This window comes from Drosophila guanche, unplaced genomic scaffold (genome assembly GCF_900245975.1).
Source record: "Drosophila guanche unplaced genomic scaffold, DGUA_6, whole genome shotgun sequence".
NCBI classification, from domain to species: domain Eukaryota; kingdom Metazoa; phylum Arthropoda; class Insecta; order Diptera; family Drosophilidae; genus Drosophila; species Drosophila guanche.
In genome coordinates this window covers 1,283,168-1,300,511 of record NW_022995746.1, presented here as the reverse complement: position 1 = coordinate 1,300,511, position 17,344 = coordinate 1,283,168, and the positions used below count along the sequence as shown (strand labels likewise).

General features: G+C 41.7%; 1 protein-coding gene across 1 annotated transcript in view; it reads left to right on the top strand.

Moving 5' to 3' along the window:
* The window catches only part of LOC117581843, a 46,068-nt gene that overhangs the window by 6,698 nt on the left and 22,026 nt on the right, over positions 1-17,344 (top strand). Inside the window, exon 2 of the mRNA XM_034269298.1 lies at positions 10,340-10,370. The gene's annotated coding sequence lies outside the window, so the exon portion shown is untranslated. The remainder of the gene's footprint in view (positions 1-10,339; positions 10,371-17,344) is intronic.

The window sequence follows — 17,344 nt, the reverse complement described above, 5'->3', positions numbered from 1 at the left end:
CTGGGTTTTTGTTTCTGTTCTCGTTTGTTGTTGCGTGACACTCTCTGCCGCATTAGCATTAACAAATAGAGAGAGACAAACAGACAAATAGACAGGCAGACAGACGTACAAATTCCATAATTGCCCAGGTATGCAACTCGTGGGGCTGACAATTGTTTGAGGTTTCGGTTTTGATGGTTTGCCTCATCCCTTCCACTCACTTTTACCAGGCTGGAGTGTTGCTGGTGTCGCGGTGCTGGTAATGACTGTTTTGGGGGTGCGTCACCATGGCGTACGATGAATTTCAACGCACGTGCATGTCACACGTCACACTGTGGTGCTTGTTGTTGTTTTAGTTGTTGTTCTTGTTGCCTGATTGTTATAATTTTGTTATCCTGTCAGGTTGCGCTGCTGGCGCTGTCGCGTTGACAACATGCTGCACGTTTTGCCATAGGTTCTTGCCACACCCCCTGTTGGGTATCCTTACAATTAGTGAAGTAAATTAATTTTGTCATTGAGTTGGCTACTTAATGGAGAGTAGCTGTTACCGACAAGGGGCTTAAGATTTGAGCTTAAATTGATTTAAATTGTGCTTCCAAATGCAATTTGGGGGATGCAGAACAAGAAGCTCCAAAAGAGAATTTCGAATGTGAAATTAAGGTAGAAGGTTTTTATGGAGATGCATTTTGGGCTTATAAATGATAAGATAATACATAAAATATTATTTTACGTCTGTTTTCTATTACTAAACCTGCTGTAGCCTTTTTTTAATGTCTATTTTTAATTTTAGCTCACTCCAAAAGCCATTAAATATATTCCCCAAATACCTGGGCACCTCCAAAATCCTAGCTAACTCCAAGTAGCTCTTTTATGAGTACCTTCCCTACCAGCTGGAGCATTCCAAATTCAGATATAAATTTCCTAGCCTCGCTTCAGCCAATTCCCAGTTGTACTTTTTATATTTTCCTGTCATTTCAGTACTTTCTGCTGTTTGTTCGTGCATATTTCAATCAAATTTGTTGTAGCGGTTGCTGTTGGGGCTTACAGTGAGACAACTGCAGGAATTACGCATACGCACCGTTGACCCACATTTTTTTTGTTTAAACGAAACCCACGAAACACCCTTGAACGAGAGACACAAAAGACGAAACGAATCCACATGGTGTGGCAGGCAGAAGAGTCATTCCGAAATAATATATTTGGCAGCACGTCCCATAAGGGGAGAGGCAGCGAGCGGCAAAGAGGACGAGGGACAACGCCAGGGTTGCCATTCACTATGCTTAGTTTTTGGGGCGCGGCTGTGTCCTACGTATTGTGGCGGCATTAAGGGGCCGGGGCACCCCTCATGAATTGGGTCAGTCTGTCCTGGGGTTTCCTCTTGCAGTTTTCCACTGTATCTAGCATAATGGAATGCCATTTTGCAACGAGTTAGTTTCATATTTTCATCTAAGTTGCCGCTCGAGGGCCAACCCCCTTCTCACTCACCAAACCCGTTCACCGATTCACCCATTCTCTCTCGTTCTCTGTTTTCTTTGCTCTCTCTCTCTGTTTTCTCTGTGTCCTCTGTCTTTTCTCATTAGAGGACAAAGGCGTGACTTTCTCTGTGCCCTGCCACTTGAGTCTGCTTTTAGGCGCTTCGGCTAATTATGAGGAAAAATACTTGCAACATCTGCAGTGGCAGTGTGGCAGTGTCGTCTGTCGGCACCACTTCCACACAGTTTGCTAGATATATCCTCTACAGGAAGCCAAGTGCTGGCTGCTGCTGCCTGCTGCTGGCAAGTGCGAAGAGCTCTCTGAGGATGCATTTTATTTACGACAAAGTGAGGCTTTGCCGCCAGCTGTGTGCCACACAGCATTTGATGTGGATGCTCTGTGCCAAGGCAAGGGGGCAGGGCGCTGCAGCAGGTTGCAAGTGCTGAATTGTCAAGGAAATTTGAATTTATATAAAAGTTTTCCCAAGCCAGTTTGGAAGGTAAAATAATCCATTTAGATCGAAAGAATGGAAGGTCGTAGATTCATGTTTATTTCACTGTGTTCCCAGAAAGATTTCTGTTAGCTCCCTTAGAAACTGGAACTACTATTTCATTCCTAACCCGAAAGTATCTTTACATAGCACAGAGTGCCAAAGTATTTGCCCCATAGGCTGCAGACCCTATTGAAAGTTGATTACTTGAGCAGCCTTTAAATGCCTTGCCGCTGTCTCTTGTCTCTTGTCTAGTTTCTGGTCTTTTGTTGTAGCGATTTTGACAGCTCTGTTGGCCATAAAAGGCAAAGCGCTGAGACTTACATAATCCCCGCCAGCCATTCCCATTGAGCATTTCTCGCATATGGCGTTGCCGCCTGCCTGGCCTGCCTACCGCCTGCCCCATTGTTTCTCTGTCATTATTAATCCAATTAGTAGTTGTAATAGAACAGGCCTAGGCGCAAGCAAAGACCCCCAAAGACACCCAGCTCGCAGCGGGGGCAATGCGGCGTGGCAGGGCGGCGTCTAAGAGAGTGGAAAGTCGGCTGGTCGGTTGCACAACGCAAAAAAACGTGCCCCAAAGGAAATTAGGTCGCTGTGTGGCACGAGACCGCGATACTGCAAGAATCGAAACCGATTTTGGAGCAAAAGGCAACAACAGAAGCGGCAACATGTCAGGGGTAAGCTGCTTAACAGCAGGCACTGTACCAGTCGCGTTTACTCACTCTCTGTCTCTGTTTCTCTCTGTCTCTGTCTCTGTCGATGTCAATGTTGTTGAATGATGACATAAGCGGCCAATGTGCATTCAACTGCACTCTACCCCCAGACCTTGGCAAAAAGGTCAAGTTCAAGTCAAAATTAAACACAGGTTTAGGGCTTAAGATAGAGTTTCAGTTATATGAGTTGCTGTCTAAGCGGCTTTTAATTGGTTATCAGCTAGGAGATGATTTATAGGCCAATTTAAGTGGAAATTTCTTTGGCTGTCACTACACTACAAAGTCTCAGCCAACCAAAAGCCAACTCAAAGCTTTAGCTATGTGCATCTTTAGGGTATCACAGAGCCCATCAGCTCTACCTCCAGCCTTGTTCTTGCAAGTATTTACCTCTAAGTGGCAGTACTGCAACCACAATTGCCTTTATTGACGTCTGTTTATTTATAGTTTAATTATTTACTTGTCTGTAGTCCACCCGCTGCACGACTATTTAGACAAGTGTTTTCTGCCCCAAATGAGCGACAATTGTGTGAGACGTTTATGGGTTTAATGATTGTTTTTGAGTTTTTTTCGGGTCATTTCTGTGCTGTTTTATCGACTGCTGACGGAACGTGCCCCAAGTGTGTTGTTATAAGGAAACAATTGCTCTCGATGCCAGCTATTTTATGGAGAATTTTGCATTTGAGCGTGCGATAAGCTGTGTTAGGGAAATTCCCTTTAAAAGTACAAAAAATAAACACTGGAGATTATTTTGTGGTTTTTGTTTTGCTGCTGTCTGGGGAATAAAATGTATTTCTGTTTGGGGATTTGTGTGGGGGGGAATTACTGATCTTTAAGTAAGAGAAAAGTAAGCGCAGCTGCGGGTTTTATTTCTAAAGAATATTGTGGAGTTATTTTAATTTAATTTTGCACGAATAAAATAACATTTATAGACCTTCAAAGGGTTCCTTTAGATCTCAACCAAACTGTTTGCTGCCTCTCACCCTATGGTTTGTTTAACTAATGCCAAACATATGTTTATGTTCCAAAGTGTCAAATATTCCTTCTGGGCACAAACACTCTCCACAAACTGTGCTACCTGCTACCTGCTTAATGTTTTCCAATATTTACACACAATCTCCCCATCCCCACAGGCAAACATAACTCAGATCTATCAATCGCATATTGGTGGCTCAGAATTTTCACGTGTTAACCTTTGACACTTTTTCCTTGGGCTCTAAGCTGATTTTCAAAAGCAAACAGCTTGGCGTAGAAGAGTTTGTTTGACAGAGAGAACTCGTGACTAATCGCATCAAAATGCACTCGATGGCAATATGTACCCACAGACGAGAGACGTGGCCCAAGACCTTAGACAGATATGAGAAATATTAATCACCCAGAGAGCCAGAGAACTCAGAGAAAAGTGGACAAGGAACGCATACATAAGAAGACGAGAGGCCAAAGATTTCAGATAGAAGTTCATAGAGCAGAGAACCGCAGTCATATGAGTACACAAATGATTGTGTGGAAAGTGGAATGAGGAGAAATTCCTGCACATAAAAGTGCTTTCATATGTACATGAGCCATTGGCATTGATTGAAGCACACTCATCCCACACATTGGAACTGGCAATGGCACTGGCAACTGGCACTATGAGTCGCACTCGCATCTGCAGGCATTATTTGCATAAGTTGTTGAACTTTAGATAAACGTTCGTTCCTTTCCAACCAATCGTCTGTCGAGTGTCGAGTGTCAAACTATCAGGCTACGACCCTCGGGGCGGCATAGGTTTAAACCCAGGAAAGTGCCCACAAAGCGAGAGTTTTAATTTAGTTTCGCCTGAGGCTGAGCTCTCTCGAGAGCTCTCGCAAGTGTCTGGAGCTGTGCTGTGCCATTGGGTGCCAGCCGTAACCATCGATAGAGTTATTGCCTCGGATGGATCCATTTTGATTTGCATAAATTGCCTCGGGAGCGGAGTGCGGGAACACTCACAACTTTTTCCCCACCTAACAAAAACTTTGCCACAAATTGCTTCAAACCTGTGGCAGGGAAAAACCTCGCCTACAATTTTCCACATTTTCGTACAAAAACATAAAAATAAAACACAGACAATTTTAAAGTTTCAACACGAACGTGACATTCATGAATAAACGTTTTGGGGTTAAGCAACAATTTTCTAGTAAAAATATGAATAAAAATGTTTGGATCATATTTTGTTGCTTGTGTAGATACGGGAATATCTTTTTTTGAGTACATTTCCAACAATGTTTTTTGTTGTACTTTGATTTTGGATTGCTTGGAAAAATGCATGTGGGAAATGTGTGGCTTTTTTTGAGGAATGAATGCGAAGATACAAATAAAATAACGATTGGGAAATGAAAGCAGAAGATATTTATTGAAAATAAAACGTAAATGTTTGTACTTGCTTCTCGGGTTTAAAAATCTTTTGCTAAACAATGAATGTTGCAATTCACGTATTTATTCTTGAAAATAATTTATACATGTTATGGGTTAAACAATGCTTTTTGAAAGTATTTTATCTCCGTATTTATTGTTAAAAATATACAAATTATCACATTTTTGGTACACAATTTAATATTTATTCTGAGTATTTCTTTTTCACCAAAACTTTGCCTTTGTCGCTGGCACTCTGTTCTCGAAGTCTCATTGCTCTCGTTAGTCGCGCGACACTTTTCTTTGTTTTTACTTTGTTGTCAACATTTTTCGAGACTTTTGCCTCAATTTGGCTCCACAGCATGCCCCGAAAATCACCCACTTCACCCATTATACTGATAAGCAGCGAAGCAGCGATGAAAGCGGATCACAAACCCAACCCAAAGCGACATTATCATAATTGCTTATGCTTCATTACATATTTGCGGGGCGAGTACGAGACTACATGGCGGTCATACAGATAGGCTTAAAGGAGGTCCCCTCGGTCTGCTACTCAGCGAAGCGAACCTAACCAAACACGGTAGTCAGCCAGTCAGCCTTTTGTCGACTCAGCGCCGAGAGTCAGAGACAGAGTCGGCTCCACAGAGCCCTGGAAATCGCCTGAAAACCATAATCATTGAATAAACAAGCTGATAAAACAAAAGCCACATAAATAAGCGCAAATATTTGAGACATACTGAGAGCATGCTGGTCGGTCATGTGCCCACACATAATGGCAGCCACAGATACAGCTAGAGATACAGATACGAGTGCTCCGCTCAAAGATACAGATACAGATAAAGATTGGCCAAAAACAAAGCTCAAAGAGCAAAGGAAATTGGAAACTAAATCGTTGACTCGAACTGCAACTCGGATGCAGACTGGAACCTCGATCCGCGCTCGCTCGCTCGCTCGCTCTGTTTTAGTCGGTCAGGCTAACGGTAACGGTTTTGTCCGGTTACGAGACACACAGCACGCCCAAAAAGGGCATGGCCGTCTCTCTATCCTCCATAGACAAAAGAGCAACCATCCTCAACTAAAAAATCATCGCCATGTGTGTCCATTTCGCTTTTTTTTCTTTCCATCTTTTTTTCTTTGTTGTTGCTGTTTGTAGCTGCCTTGCCCCGTGACTTGGCGATTTTATTTTCGCTCCATTTGTGGCCATAAATATTCAGTCAAGTGTCATCGTTGTGGCATGTCTAGTGGAGTTGGAAATGAAATAGATGCTGGCCAGAAGAGCGCAGCACGAAGCAGCAAAAAAAAAGAAACAGCGAAGCGTATGAGAAGGCTTAAAACGAGTTAAGTCACTTCTGTGGTCGCGACCAAGTGGCCTCCTCCTCCTCCAAGTGGCTCTCCCCCCAGCAAACCCGGACTTCTGCCAACTGTCTGCCAATTGTGGCAGCGGCAAAGATTGTGCCCCAATCGCTGTGGTGGCTGGCTGGCTGTGACCACAGCTGAGACCACGACCCGCAGGAGCTGGCACAAAAAAATAGAAGAATTATTGAGAGCCGAACAATGTGGCCAACGCACAGCACACATGGGTCCAGAGCACGGCTTAAGGGATAATGCGGGGGTTGTATGGTGGGTCGGGCAGGGCAGGGCAGAGTTATGGCAGGCATTCCAAAAGTGCTTGAAATGGCTTAGGGCCGTGCAGCTGCGTGGGAGGTTCGATGAAGTTATCAGCCAAGTGGATGAATAAATTTAGCCAAGTGTTGGCATAACCTGTAGCCAGGCGGGCAGGCAATGGAGATTATCATCGATAAACACGAAACGATTGTTGAGTAATCGAAGGGGAAAAAATAACAAGAGAGAGAAGACAAATGGAACGTGGGGAGGGGTTTTGGAGAGGCTATGAAAGCAGAATTTGTGGAGGAATTAATTATCTGAGTAATGAGTAATGAGTAAACCAAAAGATGAGTGTTTAATTTAGAAATTAAACAGCTGATTCCCTTACCAACAAACTGCCCAAGCAACCCTCTCTCTCACTCTCTCTCTCATTCTCCTCATCTTCTGTAGCACTTGCGGAAGTGCAATGCATGTAAAAGTCATGAATATGATGAAGTATTCAAAGCAGCTACAGACACACTCAAGCTACGGTCCTTTGCTGAAGGACAGGAAGCTGCCAGGATTAACAGGCCACTTGAACACGATTAAGGCTGAAAGGAAAGAGACAGGCAAGGAGCGCAAGCAGGCAGCACACTCCAGAATGAAAGAGTTATTGGGAGAGCTGCTGGCTGGTGCATTTTACGATTACTAATCATTGGGGCACTTATCAGGCAATGACCATCAGTCTTCAGACAGATGGCATAGAATTATTATCTCTCTTTAACTGTCTCTTCCTCCCACTCTCTTCTGTATGCATAGGCGCCTCTCTTGCACTGCCTTTGCGCTCTTTCTCCACGCTCAATCATTCGCACGTGCTCGAGGCTTAAACCGTTTTGTTCACGCTCAATTTGCATACATTTCATTTGTGGCCGCCTTTGCTCTCTTTGTAACCAGCATGTACCTGGCTCTCTCCCCCCCCAGCTACCTCTGCCACTCACCTCCTTGGGCAAATATTCATTGCCTGATTTATATGTTTGTTTCTTTTTTGGGGTTTCGGCTTTTGCGGTGTTCAAAGTGCAGGGCTGGGTCACGTTTTTGATATTTCATTCAATCAAAACAAATTGCTGGCTGGGTCCAGCGACCAGAAAACCAGCAACCAGCAACCAGCGACCAGCGGCTCTTAAATAAATAAAAGTACATATAGCCCGAAAAAACACAAACCAAAATCCCCTCCAACCCAAAATCTTTGGCTTGCGGTTTGACTTTTTTGCGGTTAAAATTTTTGTTCAGGTCGTTAGGCAAACGACCATAAAATATGCCTCAGATCATAAAGGAAACAAAATTAGATTAAACATCATAAAAATGTAAGTCTCCAGTCAATTAGATTCTAGATGAAAAGTAACAGGGCGTGTAGGCGTGGGTGTGGGCGTGGAGCACGAAAGAGTTTTAAAATTGCCAATTCTTTTGGCCGGGCACTTTGCTAATTGACAATTTCCAGTCCTGTAACGGAAAAACTTTTGCTGTACGCGCTTCCTTCGCTTCGCTTTGGTTTGGTTTTCTTTTCTAGTCTTTTTCCTTGTTCGTAGTAACCCTAAAGTCAGTCATTTCGTCTAAGGCATTAAAAAATTAATTGGCTGCCTTCCCTTCCAGGGCCAAGAACACGCCCCATACATCGCACTAATGCCGCTTTTAGCCAAGTTAAATGCTTCCCACCAAAGCGCCAAAAGCAGCTACTCCCAACCGAAACGAAGAGGAATGGCAACAAACACGAAAAAAGGGCTTGGCGTCGTCAGAGTTGTATCCGAAAAAAACAAAAAACACATAAAGAGCGAAACAAGCAGAATGCTTCGAAAAACCTAAGAAAACCCAGAGAAAAATTAAAAGCAAGTGAAAAGAGAAAGAGAGAAAAGAAAAAGGTTAGCAATGGATATCAGAATGGGGAATGCTCTTTAAGGAGAGTTTTGATTATGATTTGGCATATTTTATGCATCATATTTCCCTAATTTATTATTGCCTTATTGCACTTCCCCAAGAACAGTAGTTTTTATTTCAATGATTGCAATAATAATTTCTATAATAATTTTAATAAAATAATCAGCTTAGCTCTTGAGCTCCCGTCTCTTACTTGTCCTTTTTGTTAACTTTTGCCAAGCCAAACCGTATTAAGCATTAAGTAAAAAACTTCCTACAATCCCTTCCGTTTCTCATTACCCACTTCCCTAGCATACAAAGTTAATATACCCTTAGGCCCTTAGGGCATTTGAAGAGCGTTTAATCTTGCCACACAAACTTCTAATTTTTATTGCTTCGCTTTTGTTATTAGTAGCTTTACTTTTGTTGTTGTTTCTATTTCTATTATTTTTCAACAGTTGTTGTTTTTGCCTGGCTTTTTTGTTGTTTCGTTTTGTTTTGTTTTTTGCTGCCAATTGTGTGCCTGACCTTTTGTGGCGACTTCTCCAATTATGAACTATGGCTATCTCTTTCGGCCATCGCTCACTCACTCGCTCACTCACTCAATCATTGCAAGCTCGATTTGGCGCAATTTTGTATTTGGTTTTTGCTAAATTTGTTCCATTGCTCATTGTTGTTGTTATTTTTGGCGTGTGGGTTGACGCTGACGCAAGCCACAGGGCTAAATATACAATAAATATGTACCATAGATTGTTTATAGATATTGTATATGACTCCCCAGATATCTGTTGAGATAAGATTACAATTCTTTGTGAATAATTCTTGCTTCCGGTGCTGGCAGTGGACGACCTTCCGGAACCTGGACAATTGCTATCAATTAGTGTGTGGAAAGTGAATCATTCATTCATAAATTCCTAATTGATAAGTCAAAAGGTTCTGATTAAGAGCAGACATGAATAGTTGATTGAGAGAATGAAAGAGTGAAGAAGAAGTAAGAGTAAGCGACAGTCATAGAGGTTCGAGCATTGCACTTTGCGTTTTCTTTTATAAAGTTGTTCGAGTCGCACGTTTCTCACATCACCAGCCGAAGTTGAAGTTGAAGTAAGGCATTTTTATGCACTTCATTTATGAATGAGTGACAAGCCATGGTCCCAACTCCCAGTCCCTCTGCCCCATCAGGGAGGGACAAAAAGCGCAAATGCAAACAGAAGCAGAGACCCTGCCCGGGCAACCCTTAACCATGCAGTGGAGTGGTGCGCCCTGTGTGTCCTGCCAGACAGTGTGCAAAATTGTAATGAGTTGGAAATTGAATACCCAGAGAAGATTGCAATATGATGGGGGAGGCAGGCACTGGCACTGGTGCTGGACGGACTGCGGTAGGTCAGCCCAACGAAGCGCAGAGCAATTCAATTTTTCCCTCCACAAAACTCTTGAATTTTTCATCAATTTTCGCATTCAACTTAATTGAAATTGAAATAAAAAAGCAGAGCGAATCACCAGACAGTCGGAAACTTACAGCTGGCGGCGGCTCACCTTGAACTTGATTTGACTTTTGCCCTGAACTACAGATTGTCGCCATTTGATTTGTCTAAGTTTTTGTGGGACTGAAATATAGTATAGAGAGAGAGGCAGTTTTTCATATCAGGGAATTGCTGCTTCCGGCTTTGGGGCCACGCTCCACGACACAATGCGCAATTTCTCACAGATAAATCTTTTCAGTCGCAATTTATGGCACTCGTATTAATGATTATTTTTAGCTATAGCAAAATCTTGGTTCCAATTTTTAAACATTTTCTTTCTCTCTCTCTCTTTGCAGTTCTTGCTGTCACTTCAGCTTCACCGGAAATGTAAGTTGTCACCGAAATAAAAAAAATCTCTTAACCCAATTTGCGTATTTTCCAGTGCAAAAATTAAACTTGAAATTAAATTCAAGTTTTTATTGTGCAACTTTCATTATCATTAGCATTTCGAGTCACATGATCTTAAATTCCGTTTACGGCTCTAATAATAATTAACAAGCAAACGAGTTGGAAACTCGTTAAAAAAATATCCATGTTTTTGCACTCTCACAGTGCTATTACCCCTCCTGCTCTCTCTCTCTCTCCCGCTCTGTGCTGGGATTACTTCTAATTGTAGTTTAACTCTCTGACATAATTTATGATGCTTCAAAGTTTTCTGCTTCTGTTGCTCTTTGTTTTTGGCTTTGGCTTTGGCTTTGGCTTTTGGAGTGTGTTTCCCCTTTTTTTTTCTGCTACTTTTGCACTTTTTTGCGATTCTTTCTCGTTCTACCTGCACTCCAAAATTCTGAGAACTTTCAAATTGTATATTGAATAGCGCAAAGCGTAAAGAATTTTTCAAACTAAAATGGCACACAAGATTTATGAATGCAAGTGGAGATTTTTGATATGAAAATCATGTGAAAAATACGCAAAGGAAGTTGGCAAATATGTTGCTGAGAGTGGTGGAATTTTGCAAACATTTTTGCATTCATTTTGCTGAGATTTCAGCTCTGAAATTCTTAGAGCTGTTGCCGAGGTAATGCTGTGTTTTTTCTCAGACTATTGTATGCAGTTTTTTGGTTCTAAAAGTGCTTTTAGTTCTTATATTTTCTTTCCCTTGACTGTGGCAACTGTTTCGCGCATACCCAAACTCCCCATTAAGTTGTGACATTGTCATTCAGTTTCCACTTCCACGGGGTGTCACCTTCCCCGTAGCTCGTATTTATTGCTTGTCAATATTTTCGCTTACTTTTTCAGTTTTGTTTTGTTTTGTTTTGTTTTGTTTGCTGCTTTTCCACTGATTGCACATGCAATTCTCGATTCTGGATGCTCATTACGAGCCCGTTCCGTTTATGCAATCGCAGTGGCGTGTCAATCCCGTGTGTCGTTTATATAAATGAAAAGATGGTAGATTCGAGAGACACTTAGACCTGGACTCACTCATAATAATAAAACTGTAAAAGAGTGTGGAGTGTATGTGCTAGTGTCACGCTGAATGGAATACAATAAAGCGGAAAAGAGGAGTCTCCAGTCTGTGGGGCGATTCTTTGGAACCGCACACATGGCTGACCTCTGGCACAGGCATTCATCGCTGGGTTCTTTATGGTGGGAAACAAAACTTATGCATTGATATAAAAATTAAAAATAATTGCGATGATGATGATGATGATGACGTTATTGTTGTTCAGCAAGTTGCATACTTAAGCGTGTTTATTTTTGTCTGTCTAAGTATTCGCTTTTTGCACACACTCCGCTCCGCTCTCTGCTGACATCATCCACTCAAATTGCAGGCTTCCATCATTTAAAGTCGTGTTTTTATTTTTGCCACACACAAACCCTTTAAATAGCCAGTTTTGGTGCTTGTTTTATTTTGCTTTTAACTCTTCATTTATTAAGTTGTGCGCTCTGGGAGTGAGCAAGATTAATTAAACGTTTCATCTTTGATTTATGGTCGCATCAATGTATTTTAGTTGGGTGGCCCATGGTCCAAACATTTAGCCTGGGGAGCTTCCGAGTATTTCCCGCATTTATGCCGAATTTATATGCACAGTATTTGTATTTATTTATTTAAAATCAAAGGCTGATTTAGCAAATAAAAACATTGTTGCCTTTTATGTCGTGTCTCTTTTTTTTGTGCGTAAATCAATTTATTAAGGCTTAGCTAGACATTCGAGACATAAATTGAATTATGCGACGCGTGCCAGGCAGACAGGACAGACTACAACAATTTCTGTAATTTTAAACACTTTTGCAGGGTATGAAAAGGAGTTTTGAGTGGTGTTTGTGGAGCAATGACTTTACAGACTTTGAATAAGAATAATCAGAAATAAGCTAGAAGAGACTCTCCCACAAGAACTCATCTCTCAAGCTACTGAAACACCTCTCTAGCAAATGGGTATCAGCTATTCCACATACTTCCTACATTTGCAACATTCTTCTAGCCCACAGACAGGTGCAATTCAAGCCACTGCTGTTGGTGTTTGTGGTTTAGTTTTTCTTTTGTAACCCTGCCTGCCTGCCCGCCGCAAAAATGCGTTTAGGCCGCCTCAATGCAATCGGGCAACAGCTTTTTTTGTGTGCAAAAAGAAACAGTTGCGTAGTCTGGCTAAGCCCACGAGCTGCCGATGAACACAGATATCGCAAAAATTGGGTTAAGCAACCTGTACTGAATGGCAAACCAGGTGTCTCTGTGTCTCTCTGTCTGCCTCTGTGTCTGCCTCTGTGTCTCTGTATCTGTCATCAGATCCACAATTTGTTTTTGTTTTTGCTGTTTCACTTTTTGCTCAATGAAAATGAAAGCAGGTCTCCTCCATGAGCAGCGTTGCCGGCAATCAAGAATACAAGTGGGTCGAAGATTTTCGCCTCGGCATGTGAAAGTGAAAATTGTGTGGAAAAGCTGACCAGCAAGCAGTATGCTGAGCACCCGGCTGTAGGCCCTACCATTATTCCCTCCCGTATCTTCTCTCATTACTAACTAATTTGTTTATTTTGCTTTGCATTCATTACGCGCTCTGCTGTGGTGTCGGTTTTCTGTTGCTCCAGTGAGGTGTCTGCTGGCTGTCTCACTGAGGTGTCAACGTGGGAGAATATCGCTGTGAAAGTCTATGGCATTTGTGTCATGTTTTCCACTCCCAAAAAAGGATTAGCCAAAGCCAGAGCCAAGCGCATTTGCATGACAAGCTGTCGGAAGCCGCCAGGCCAATCGATTCACGCAACATGCGCCGGCAGACAAACAAGATTTGATTATACCAGTAACTGAGCCAACATACGGATAAACATGTGTATATATATTAGTGAATTTGTGTATTTGTTTGCCATCGAAAGACAAATCACTTTTACCTGTTTCTGCCACTTGGGTTACATATCATCCACAGATATTGAGACGCTGATGCTGATGATGCTGGGGAGACCTGCGTTTGGGCGGTGTCCCTGGTTGATGTGGCCCGAGACTTCACTTCACTTGTCTTGACTTTCTACCCTAACCAGTTTTTTAGGTTTTTCTGCTGTTGTTATTTTTTTCTCTGCAAAATTTATTGGTAATAATCATTTACAGTTTATACAAATTGCATGAACAATTTCGAGGCATAGCCAAGGCGAAAGTCGTCCAAATGGAATTGGAATTGGTATCGGAATTGGGTTTATATCTCTCTATCTATGAAACACATTTCAATGAGCATTTCTTTCAACATACTTTTCGGTTAAGGCGTTGCCTGTCGAGTATGTGGCACCTGGAACCTTAATTAAAGCCAAGTTTGCCGCTTTGGCACGAATTTCATGCGAATTGGGCAGCGCATTGGGGGACTATCATTAGTCCGGATTGGGGCTCTGGTCTGGTCAATTATTGTGTAGATTATGGCTGCAGTGCGTCAGCGGTGGCTATGGAAATTATATAAAATTTGTACACAGAAAACGTCTGATAATGCTTATTGGGATTATTGATGGCATCTGTAGAGTTGAGTTTGAATTTCTGGCTTAAAATTATGAACAGAAGTTGGCAAATTTCAAGCCAAAAGAAAGACCATTTGAAGAAGTTTTTTTATGGCAAGGCATATAATTTTTTGCCATAAAAAAGTTTACAGCACACAAAAAGTAAGACTAGAGACTGTAACCTTCAGTGTGTAATATGACCTTAAATTATTTTCTACCGCGTACCCAAACTTCATCAACTTCATTTGCAATTTAATGCCGCCACCAAAATTTAAATACACTTCATCAAAAAATGCACAGTTGACAACGCTTTATTTGCCTCATTTAATGGTGCCCAAAAAGAGAGGAAAACTTCGCTCACAATTTTACGCATCAAAGGAAAATATAAATTAAAAAAACAGTTTTCTCCCCTTGCCTCCCACAAATTTGATCAACCTTTCATTAAACATAGTTTCTGTGATGCGAGAAGTTTATCGCTTTTTTTTTTTGTACCCAGTTTTTTTATGGCCCAGGCGAGGGAAAATGTAATAAACGACAGTTGCCATGGCACAAAAGCCAATATACAGAGGGGACAGTAGGGTGCAGGAGCAGCAGTCCATTGTTTAAGCGGTGTCAATATGAAATACGCATAAATCTTTGTTGTTGCTGGAAGGAACGAACAAAATGTAGGAAAAATACGAGCATATATATTTGCTCTACTTATTTTGCATCGATTGGGGGGAGCTCTCTGCTCATATTCAGGGCATGTCACGTGATTTGATATGAAAGTCAAACTCAATATTTGACACCACAAATACATACAAATATATATATTTACTCCTGGCTACATCAATAAAATCAAGGCTTGGCCCGGCAAAATTCGTTCTTCAACCCAAAAAAATGTTCTTTTCTTATCATTTCGTATCTGATTGGAATGCGACATCGATTGGTTTCTTTTTTACCTCTGATAAATCTTTAACAAGTTTCTTTTTTTTTGTAATTATGTCCCAAGCAAAAGAAAGGAATGTTTCCTGCCGTTTTTGAGTTATGCGATTCCCTCCCAAAAAAAAATCAGCAAAAAAGGAAAGATTATAACAAAACTCGTTTTTGGCGGCTTGAGGCTTGCCAACAGGAAACACGCGACGTGAATCAGGTTTTTCTCTTTCCCTGATGATGATGATGTTGTAGCTGGTTGGCAGGTGACTGAGAACTTGTTCTCCTGTTCACACAGACTCGCTAAATGGAAAGTTCAATAAAATACAAATGATTTTTATACGTATACGTACAAAAATTAATGCTAATTTCGCATTTGCAAAACAAACATTGGACGACCTTAGAAAAAACAACTGAGGGACGAGCCGCCGTCGCAGTTATTTTGCACTTAAGATTCGTCTCACGTTTACAGTAAGGCCCTTGAACATCGGCAGTCTACAGTCCATATAATGTCTGTATAATCCCATTCCCATACCCAGCATGACATTTAAAATTTGACCAACACCATTCAATTGTTTGGCTGAATTGCATGCTAATTAGCCATTCGAGTAGTGATTGATGGATGGATGGATAGCTGGTGGGATTGACAGTCGAGGGGCTTAAGCGACTTACACACATTTTCTGGCCAACTTACATGTACATTGAAATTCACACCCACCGACAATTGCTCTTGGATTCGGTTTTTTTATGGCACGCAAAAAAAAAATAAAGTGTCGGCAAAGTTTCGCTTTCAACATTTTTGAAGGTCTGCGCGAAGCAAAAGAAAAGAGTAGTTAATTGTACTTGGATGGGCCAGCATTGTGCCACCTGCATTGTCTGTCTTATATTTTATTTATTTCTTTTTGTTATAATTTTGTAGATTTTTTGTGATGTTAGTTTTATTGTAGGTGACAGGGGAGGCCAGCCAGCCGCACAATGAGATGATGGGCTTCGGGGGCGGCCCAAAAGAAAGTTATTTTTGTATCAGAGCAAAGCCTTGGCTGCGGCGTTATAAGTGTGATTTTTGGGAAATTTTGGTACATCGGAAGTGGAGGTGTTTAAGCAGAGAATTATCAGATTTAACTGGTAATTATTCAGCGATTTCTGGTAGCTTCGAGAGCAAGTAAATTTCAGCCAGCTGTCAACTAAAATGAACCCAAAATACATGGAACTTCATGAAGCTGTAATTAACTTTATAATCTCCCTGCTTGTCCCACCCTGCAGCTTCCTGAAACTCCACAAAGTTTACGGAAAATGCAATGTGACTCCAGCTAATTGTTTTTGTGGTTTTCTCTAGGAAATTTAAATAAAACCAAACGCACAGCGTACATAATTTGACAACAAAAAGACAACAAATCAAGAAAAGAGCCAAGAGAGCGAAGCGGTGTGGGGTGTGGGGGTTGGGGGAACACTGAGGTGTCCGAATAGGTGACTCTCGCCTTGTGTCCATAAAACATAATGTTTGGACTTGACTTTCACTCTTCTGCGGGTAGCAGCAGCAGCACCATCACTGGGCATCCATCTGTGTGGTATTTTCTGTTGTTGTTTCTTTGGTCAACAGAGCGAGCATTGATCTTTCTCTCGTTTCCCCTCTGGTTAGAGCACTTTGGCCGTGTCCAAAACCGCAAAAGGGTAGGAAACTTTTGCTGCGGAATTTCACTTTTGTTTTCGGTACATCAAAAAAAAAAGTTCGTCTTGTTTGATGACTTTGATTAACATAAATTTTGTTGTTTTGTTATTTGATTTTGATTTGCCATTTAATTGGACAACAATGGACGGCACGGCACGCCACCACACGACACGTCCGACCATTTAGTCAGTTCATCAATCACTCCATCCTCTCGTCCGTCCGTCAATCAATAGTCATCATTATTGTCAAACCATAAAAAAAATTGGCTTTCGCATTTTAATCTGTTTTCAATTTTGCATTATGGATTTTCGCTGATGCTGCTGCAATTAGCAACAAATTTGTAACCAGTTTGTGCAGCAGTGGCACCAGCTGATGCTGCATGCCACATCCATCAGGCAAACACTTTTTGGCTACCGAAGTTTTACAGGGGTGTGGGGTAAAAGTTGTCTTACATTTTAAGCAGCTCCAAAGGCAAATATTACAGCAGACAGGTTCTGGGTATGTTAATTTCTGATGCACTGCAAGAAAGTCCTTCTGGTTTTGGAGTATAATTTATCTACGGAATCAGCGAGAGTGCAGCCACAGCGGATATCCCATTGCCAGGGTATCCAAGCACTTCATGCCCTTCCAAAAACTTCACTTTCCTTGCTTCTACTCAGTCTATTCCCCTCTCCACATATTGCAACATTTGACGTTGACTGCTCTGTGGATTGTCTTGGTTTTTGGCTTCTCTCGTCTTGGCCTGGCCTGGCACAGAAACTCATTATAATGCCTGCACAAATGTGAACAGTCAGGCTCTCAGGCCCCCCCCCCC